Source organism: Erythrolamprus reginae, chromosome 12 (assembly GCF_031021105.1).
Source record: "Erythrolamprus reginae isolate rEryReg1 chromosome 12, rEryReg1.hap1, whole genome shotgun sequence".
NCBI classification, from domain to species: domain Eukaryota; kingdom Metazoa; phylum Chordata; class Lepidosauria; order Squamata; family Dipsadidae; genus Erythrolamprus; species Erythrolamprus reginae.
The window spans coordinates 12,191,402-12,199,560 of record NC_091961.1 but is presented as its reverse complement, the minus strand read 5'-3'; positions in this window follow the sequence as shown (position 1 = coordinate 12,199,560).

Sequence of the window (8,159 nt, the reverse complement as noted above, 5' to 3'; positions counted from 1 at the left end):
CATATCTCCAATATGTACTTGACAAAACAAACAAACAATTACTGTTTAACAGATTAACATAGTTGGAAGGGACGTTGTAGCTTAGTCCAACACCCACCCACCCCCGTTCTAGCAGAAGACCCTACAACATTTCTGACAAATGGTAGTTTAATCTCTTCTTTTTTTTATTAATATTGATTGTTTCTTCATTGCTTATTTGACACCTATGACAATCATTGAGTGTTGTACCACATGATTCTTGACAAATGTATCTTTTTCTTTTATGTACGCTGAGAGCATATGCACCAAGACAAATTCCTTGTGTGTCCAATCACACTTGACCAATAAAATTCTATTCTATTCTATTCTATTCTTGAAATTTTCAAGTGATGAAGCTCCCACAATGACCGATGGCAACTTCAGTTCCATTGGTTGATTACTCTCACTGTCAGAGAAAATTTATCCTTGTTTCTATGTTGAATCTCTCCTTGATCAGTTTCCATCCATTATTCCTTGTCTGGCCTTCAGGTGCTTTGGAAACTAGCTTGACCCCCCTCCTCTCTGTGGCAACCCCTCAAATATTGATATAGGCAAATATTGGTACAGTGGAACCCCGACATACGAGCAGCTCTACTTACGAGCTACTCGAGATACGAGCTGGGAGAGTAGAGAAATTTTTGCTCGACTCTCGAGCTTCCATTCGGGATACGAGCCGAGAAGAGCCGGCCTGGCTTGCTTTGCTTCCGAGCTGATGCAGAGCCGAATAAAGCGTCATGACCCTCTGACGCTTTCGGCGGCTTCAGAAGCGATGCTGGGCTCTTTTGCCGCCAAAAGCGTCAGGGGGGCGTGACGCTTTATTCGGCTCTGCAAAGCAAACCAGCCTGGCTCTTCTCCGTTCGTATCCAGCGCTTGGTGAGTCCTTGGCTTCTGCTGGGGGTGGGGGGATCTGAACGCTTTCTGCTGGGGGTGGGGGGATCTGAATGCTCTCCCTGGCTGGGAGCACTTTCGCTGCGAGAGAGGGCTTTCCCGAAAGGGACGGAGAAAGCCCTCTCTCGCAGCGAAAGTGCTCCCAGCCAGGAGGCTGCGAGAGAGGGCTTTCTCCGCCCTTTCGAGAAAGCGCGCCTGTCTGAAAAGATCGCCGCTGGTCTGGTGGGGTTTTGCAGCAACCTCCGAGCAACCTGGGCTCGGAGGTTGCTGCAAAACCCCACCGGACCGGCGGCGATCTTTTCAGACAGGCGTGCCGATTCTCCGCTTTTAGCAGTGAGCGGAGAATCGGTGTGCCTGTCTGAAAAGCTCGTAGCTGGCATGGAACATCCCCCCATGCCAGCTACGAGCTTTTCAGGCAGGCGCGCCGATTCTCCGCTCACTCCGGGTGAGCGGCGAATCGGCGCATCTGTTTAAAAAGATCGTAGCCGGCATGGAACATCCCCCCATGCCAGCTACGAGCTTTTCAGGCAGGCGCGCCGATTCTCCGCTCACTCCGGGTGAGCGGCGAATCGGCGCATCTGTTTAAAAAGATCGTAGCCGGCATGGAACATCCCCCCATGCCAGCTACGAGTTTTTCAGGCAGGCGCGCCGATTCTCCGCTCACTCCGGGTGAGCGGCGAATCGGCGCATCTGTTTAAAAAGATCGTAGCCGGCATGGAACATCCCCCCATGCCAGCTACGAGCTTTTCAGGCAGGCGCGCCGATTCTCCGCTCACTCCGGGTGAGCGGCGAATCGGCGCATCTGTTTAAAAAGATCGTAGCCGGCATGGAAAGCCCCCCCATGCCGGCTCCGAAGCACCGGGCACCCCTCAGCCGACGTCTTTTCCCCTCAGCCCTCGGGCTTGCACGCATTAATCACTTTTCCATTGTTTCCTATGGGAAACAATGCTTCGACCTACGAGCTCTTCGACATACGAGGTTCCTTCCGGAACCAATTAATTTCGTATGTCGGGGTTCCACTGTATAGTAGAGGCTATGAACAGGTTATGAAAAAAATATTTAATTGTCATTGGAATCCATATTTATTTGAGGAGTGGGAGATATGTTTTAAACAAAATATTCTATAGATTCTAGAAAGTCACATGTCAGACTATTTAAGGATTCGAGCTACTCGAGATACGAGCTGGGAGAGTAGAGAAATTTTTGCTCGACTCTCGAGCTTCCATTCGGGATACGAGCCGAGAAGAGCCGGCCTGGCTTGCTTTGCTTCCGAGCTGATGCAGAGCCGAATAAAGCGTCATGACCCTCTGACGCTTTCGGCGGCTTCAGAAGCGATGCTGGGCTCTTTTGCCGCCAAAAGCGTCAGGGGGGCGTGACGCTTTATTCGGCTCTGCAAAGCAAACCAGCCTGGCTCTTCTCCGTTCGTATCCAGCGCTTGGTGAGTCCTTGGCTTCTGCTGGGGGTGGGGGGATCTGAACGCTTTCTGCTGGGGGTGGGGGGATCTGAATGCTCTCCCTGGCTGGGAGCACTTTCGCTGCGAGAGAGGGCTTTCCCGAAAGGGACGGAGAAAGCCCTCTCTCGCAGCGAAAGTGCTCCCAGCCAGGAGGCTGCGAGAGAGGGCTTTCTCCGCCCTTTCGAGAAAGCGCGCCTGTCTGAAAAGATCGCCGCTGGTCTGGTGGGGTTTTGCAGCAACCTCCGAGCAACCTGGGCTCGGAGGTTGCTGCAAAACCCCACCGGACCGGCGGCGATCTTTTCAGACAGGCGTGCCGATTCTCCGCTTTTAGCAGTGAGCGGAGAATCGGCGTGCCTGTCTGAAAAGCTCGTAGCTGGCATGGAACATCCCCCCATGCCAGCTACGAGCTTTTCAGGCAGGCGCGCCGATTCTCCGCTCACTCCGGGTGAGCGGCGAATCGGCGCATCTGTTTAAAAAGATCGTAGCCGGCATGGAACATCCCCCCATGCCAGCTACGAGCTTTTCAGGCAGGCGCGCCGATTCTCCGCTCACTCCGGGTGAGCGGCGAATCGGCGCATCTGTTTAAAAAGATCGTAGCCGGCATGGAACATCCCCCCATGCCAGCTACGAGCTTTTCAGGCAGGTGCGCCGATTCTCCGCTCACTCCGGGTGAGCGGCGAATCGGCGCATCTGTTTAAAAAGATCGTAGCCGGCATGGAACATCCCCCCATGCCAGCTATGAGCTTTTCAGGCAGGCGCGCCGATTCTCCGCTCACTCCGGGTGAGCGGCGAATCGGCGCATCTGTTTAAAAAGATCGTAGCCGGCATGGAACATCCCCCCATGCCAGCTACGAGTTTTTCAGGCAGGCGCGCCGATTCTCCGCTCACTCCGGGTGAGCGGCGAATCGGCGCATCTGTTTAAAAAGATCGTAGCCGGCATGGAACATCCCCCCATGCCAGCTACGAGCTTTTCAGGCAGGCGCGCCGATTCTCCGCTCACTCCGGGTGAGCGGCGAATCGGCGCATCTGTTTAAAAAGATCGTAGCCGGCATGGAAAGCCCCCCCATGCCGGCTCCGAAGCACCGGGCACCCCTCAGCCGACGTCTTTTCCCCTCAGCCCTCGGGCTTGCACGCATTAATCACTTTTCCATTGTTTCCTATGGGAAACAATGCTTCGACCTACGAGCTCTTCGACATACGAGGTTCCTTCCGGAACCAATTAATTTCGTATGTCGGGGTTCCACTGTATAGTAGAGGCTATGAACAGGTTATGAAAAAAATATTTAATTGTCATTGGAATCCATATTTATTTGAGGAGTGGGAGATATGTTTTAAACAAAATATTCTAATATTCTTCCCCCCTTTCTTCATAGAATTCATAACAATTTTATAGATTCTAGAAAGTCATAACGTCAGACTATTTAAGGATTTTCTAAAATTGTCTTTTGAGAGTATATAAAGTTATATAGTCTTACACTCTTCATTTTTAGGTTGACATTTTTCATTTTCCAATTCAGTTATTGAAGTTTAATATTAGAAGATATGATTTCAAAAATCAGGTTAACAGACGAACAGTAAAAAAATTCAGAACACGTTGCCAGAACTTTATGTTACAATTACATTTATAAAAATGTATAGCTAAATAGCTGGGTTTTTTTCTAGAGCAGGTCTGACTTCCTGGACTGATATTCCTTCACTCTGTATGTTGTGCCATGTCATCAGAATGATCTTAATTATTTATTGCTTGCGACACACTTGCCCACATGTTTTCTGGGTAAAGACATCCTGGCCAAAAGATGCAAAATAAATATGTTACTTTCTTTAAAAAATGACTTTGCACTTTAAAAGAAGAAATTATTCATCCAGTTGTGCCACATAAAGTGTAACATTCCTTCTTCCATCAATTTATATTTCTAGTGAAGTAATCATGGGAATGAAACACTGAGATGAGAGGTTTAAAAGAAAACAAACAAAGAAAAAAACATCTAAAACTGTTTATCACAACACATTAAAGATTAAGCAAAATAATATTTTTCCCCAAATCTGTTGCACTTGATTTATCATTCTGATCTGCGAATGAGATGTTCTAACCATAACATTAACGCTTTCCTCCCCTTTTCCTTTCCCCTTTCCTCCTGTATCGTTGGTTGGGCCTTCCAGGAGTTCAGAGAGAAATTTACAAATGAATAATATAAGCTTACTTACATAAAAATATACACAAGAAGCAAGTATTTAAAACAATGAATTCAGAATTAAAACATACACAGTAAGAAGAAAGCAGCATAAATTGTATTAAATAAACAAATACTGTTCAATGAGCATTCACGCACATGTATGCTATGGATACATATTAGAATACATATGGGAATCTTCTGCTTCAATTAATTCAGAGCAGTTTGTTACACCATCTTGCCATGATTCCTGAAAGAGCTCAGAGCAACATAAGGAATCAGTTTAACAGAGAACATGCAGTTGTGGCAGAGCATAAATTTTGTACAGGAGCCAAAAATCCAAGTCTACTGGAAGGATCACTGAGTACATTTATTTTTGCTTCTCAAATTGATAAGTGTTGATTAAGACAGGAGCCATCTTCCTCCTCCCCCTTTATAGCTTAACACCAGAAGCAAATGTTAAAAATAGAGAAAAATGTTAAGTAAATGAAAATGTATTGAGCCAATAGTTGGTGAAAGAGTTGATAAGGAGAGTTGACTATAACTTAAAAGAAAGGCAGGGATCCGGTTTTACAACCGATGGTCCTCTGAATTAAGTCTTCCTGTATTTTTAAGAACTGCTTAAACTTAAACATTGAAACTTGTTTAAAATTTAACTGTGCAGCCTTTCGTGTGGGACAGAGAGGCTCACACCATTGTGGGGCTGATTGGCCCTGTAAGAAACCCCTCCCCCATCTCTTTTAACAACTACTAATCTCTATCTTGGAGATTTAATCAAGTTATTTTTTAATACTGTTACACTTTTTAACCTTATATTGTACTCTGTCCAGAGCCTCTCTTTGAGGGATATAAATGGTAAATATGAAAAATAGATACATAAATAAATAAAATAAAAATATTTTTTGTGGCAGGATCTTCATTGAAGCAGTTTTCCATAATGGTTAATTGCTCTATAATCACTAAGTATTTGACAAGTAGGATCGGAAAGGATAGGATAAGATAATATCCACTGTAAGTGCAGAAGATGTGCTAAAAAGTGCTGGAAAGACCAGACCTTCAATATCACCCAATTCTTCGCATAATAACCTACTGTTTCGGTTGTTTGATCTACTCTGCTTTTTTGTGGGAAAATGTACACAGCTCAAGTCATAATTTATTTTTGTAAATTCTTTATAAAATAAATTAAATTCTACCGATGTTTACTTTGGGGATAGGAACAGAGGTGGGATTCAGCCAGTTCATACCGGTTTGCGTGAACCATTAGCAGAAATTCTGAGTAGTTCAGAGAACTGGGCAATACCACCTCTGGCTGGCCCTGCCCCCAGCTGCCCCCACACGGCTCACCCTGCATGCCTGCTTCCCCTGCCCCTGCCCAGTCACTCCTCGCCTCCCCAGCATGGCACACTGCGTGGCTCCTTGCTGGCGCTGACCCCACAGTCCCTGTGGCTTGCCTTGCTTCCCACATGGTACCTGCAACCCAGTTGTGTGGCCTTGATCTACCTGCCTGGGTAGATTAATAATAATAATAATAAATTTATTGTCATTGTCAAAACAACAAATTGTCATTGGCAATGAAAGTTGTGTGACACCCTAAGACCAGTCTCACCATACATAAAATCAGAATAGGTAAATTTAAAAATAGAATAAAAATAGAATAAAAAAAATAGAATAAAATGTCCCACCACTACAGATTAGATTAGATTAGATTTATTGGATTTATATGCCGCCCCTCTGCGCAAACTCGGGGCGGCTCACAACAATAATAAAAAACAGTACATAATAACAAATCCAATGCCCACCAATCTAATTACAATTTAAAATTAGTAAATTCCCCACCCTGAACCACTCAACCATCTACATGACAAACTGAGTAATATTGTCCAACAGTTCACTGATGATGACCCTTTAGTTCGTTGTTAAGTGCGAGTATAGCTCTGGGATAAAAACTATTCAGGAAACGTGTGGTCCGAGTTCTAATTGTTCTGTATCTTCTGCCAGAAGGCAACAGTTCAAAATGATTGTAAGCAGGATGAGAAGAGTCTTTGAGAACTTTATGCACCTTCCTAGAACAGCGAGATGTGAAGATGTCATCCAGGGTGGGTAGTTGGAACCCAATGATGTTCTGGGCAGTTTTAATAATTCTCTGTAGAGCTTCTTTGTTCGCTACAGAGCTGCTCCCATACCAAGCTAGAATGCCGTATGTCAAGACACTCTCAATGGTGCTGCGATAGTAGGACAACAGTATATGCTGAGATAAATTTATCTTCCTGAGCATTCTCAAGAAGTACAGCCTCTTTTGTGCCTTCTTCACAAGCATGTTAACATTCATAGTCCATGAGAGGTCCTCTGAGATATAAGTGCCCAGAAATAGGTTAGCTTGTGATTTGCAGCCTAGCTACCTACCACCCCATCCCCACCTGCCTTCCCTACTCCCTTCCATGTGACCTACTGCCCCACCATGCTTCCCTGCCTTTCCCAAGGCCTTCCCACATGCCCCATGGCCTGGCTAGCTTGCCTGCCTTCCCTGTGGCCTTCATCTCCATATTTTCTGTTCCCCACTTCTCTTCCTCTCTTTGTGGGCAGAAGAGTTTTCCCCACCTACCACCACCCAGATGCCCTCACTTTCCCCAAATTCCCCAAGCAATTCTTTGCCTACCTGATTCTAGTTTCTCACCATAGTGCAGCCCCAGGCCACGACATGGAACTTTCCCCATCCACCACCGCCCAGATGCCCTTGCGTTTCCCTAGCATTTCTTTGCCTATCTGATGTCCTGCTCCATCACATTTCTTGCCATCGTGTGCAGGGAAACTAAAGTTTGCGTGGGGCTAAAAAAAAGGTTCAACCAATCAATTCCAACTTCTTATGAAAGAAAAAGTTCTTGCAAAGTTGGAATTGATTGATTGAGTCTGTCTTGTAAGCCGGGGTGGTTGCCAGTGCTAGGATTGCCACTCAGGGGATGCAGCCAGGCTCCAAAGTTAAATGCTTCCTTTTCTTGCCAGTGCATACAAGCATCATTAAAAGGAGAAATAGTGAATTCTGTAATTGGAAAAACTGTGAATGAAAACAATGTATTCCAGTTAAATTAGAATTGGTTTTGCAGGAGAGGCGGAGTAACGACACAGACACAAGAGCTGGATTTGAAACTGGGTCAATTTTATTAAAATAAATTCGCATAATTTATCAATTAAATCAACATAATTAACATAATTAACTATGACCCTAACAAGGACCCGCAGGGTCAAACAATTGCTTCCGGGGCGGAAAATGACGTAGAATAAACTTCTGGGGCATCTTATGGGCGTAGCTCCATGCTAATCCAGGTGAGGGACCCCACCCTCACCTGAGACCATGCCATGCACTTGCATGTGGGAGGTCCCGCCGGCTACCCCCTAAAAGGGGAATTAAATGGGTGGGACCCAAAGACAGGTTCCCCCCAACTGCTCAGGTCGCCACTACCACAAGCTTTGGAGAGAACCTCTCAATCATCCCCAAAGATGCCCAACGGAGAACACACAGTTGCTAAACCACCACCCAGTTTTCCGCCCCTAACCTGCCTACCCAAATGACCAAAGGTAAGCCAATTAACCTAAACGGGTGCAAGCACCCCCTAACCGCTTTATCCGTCTCC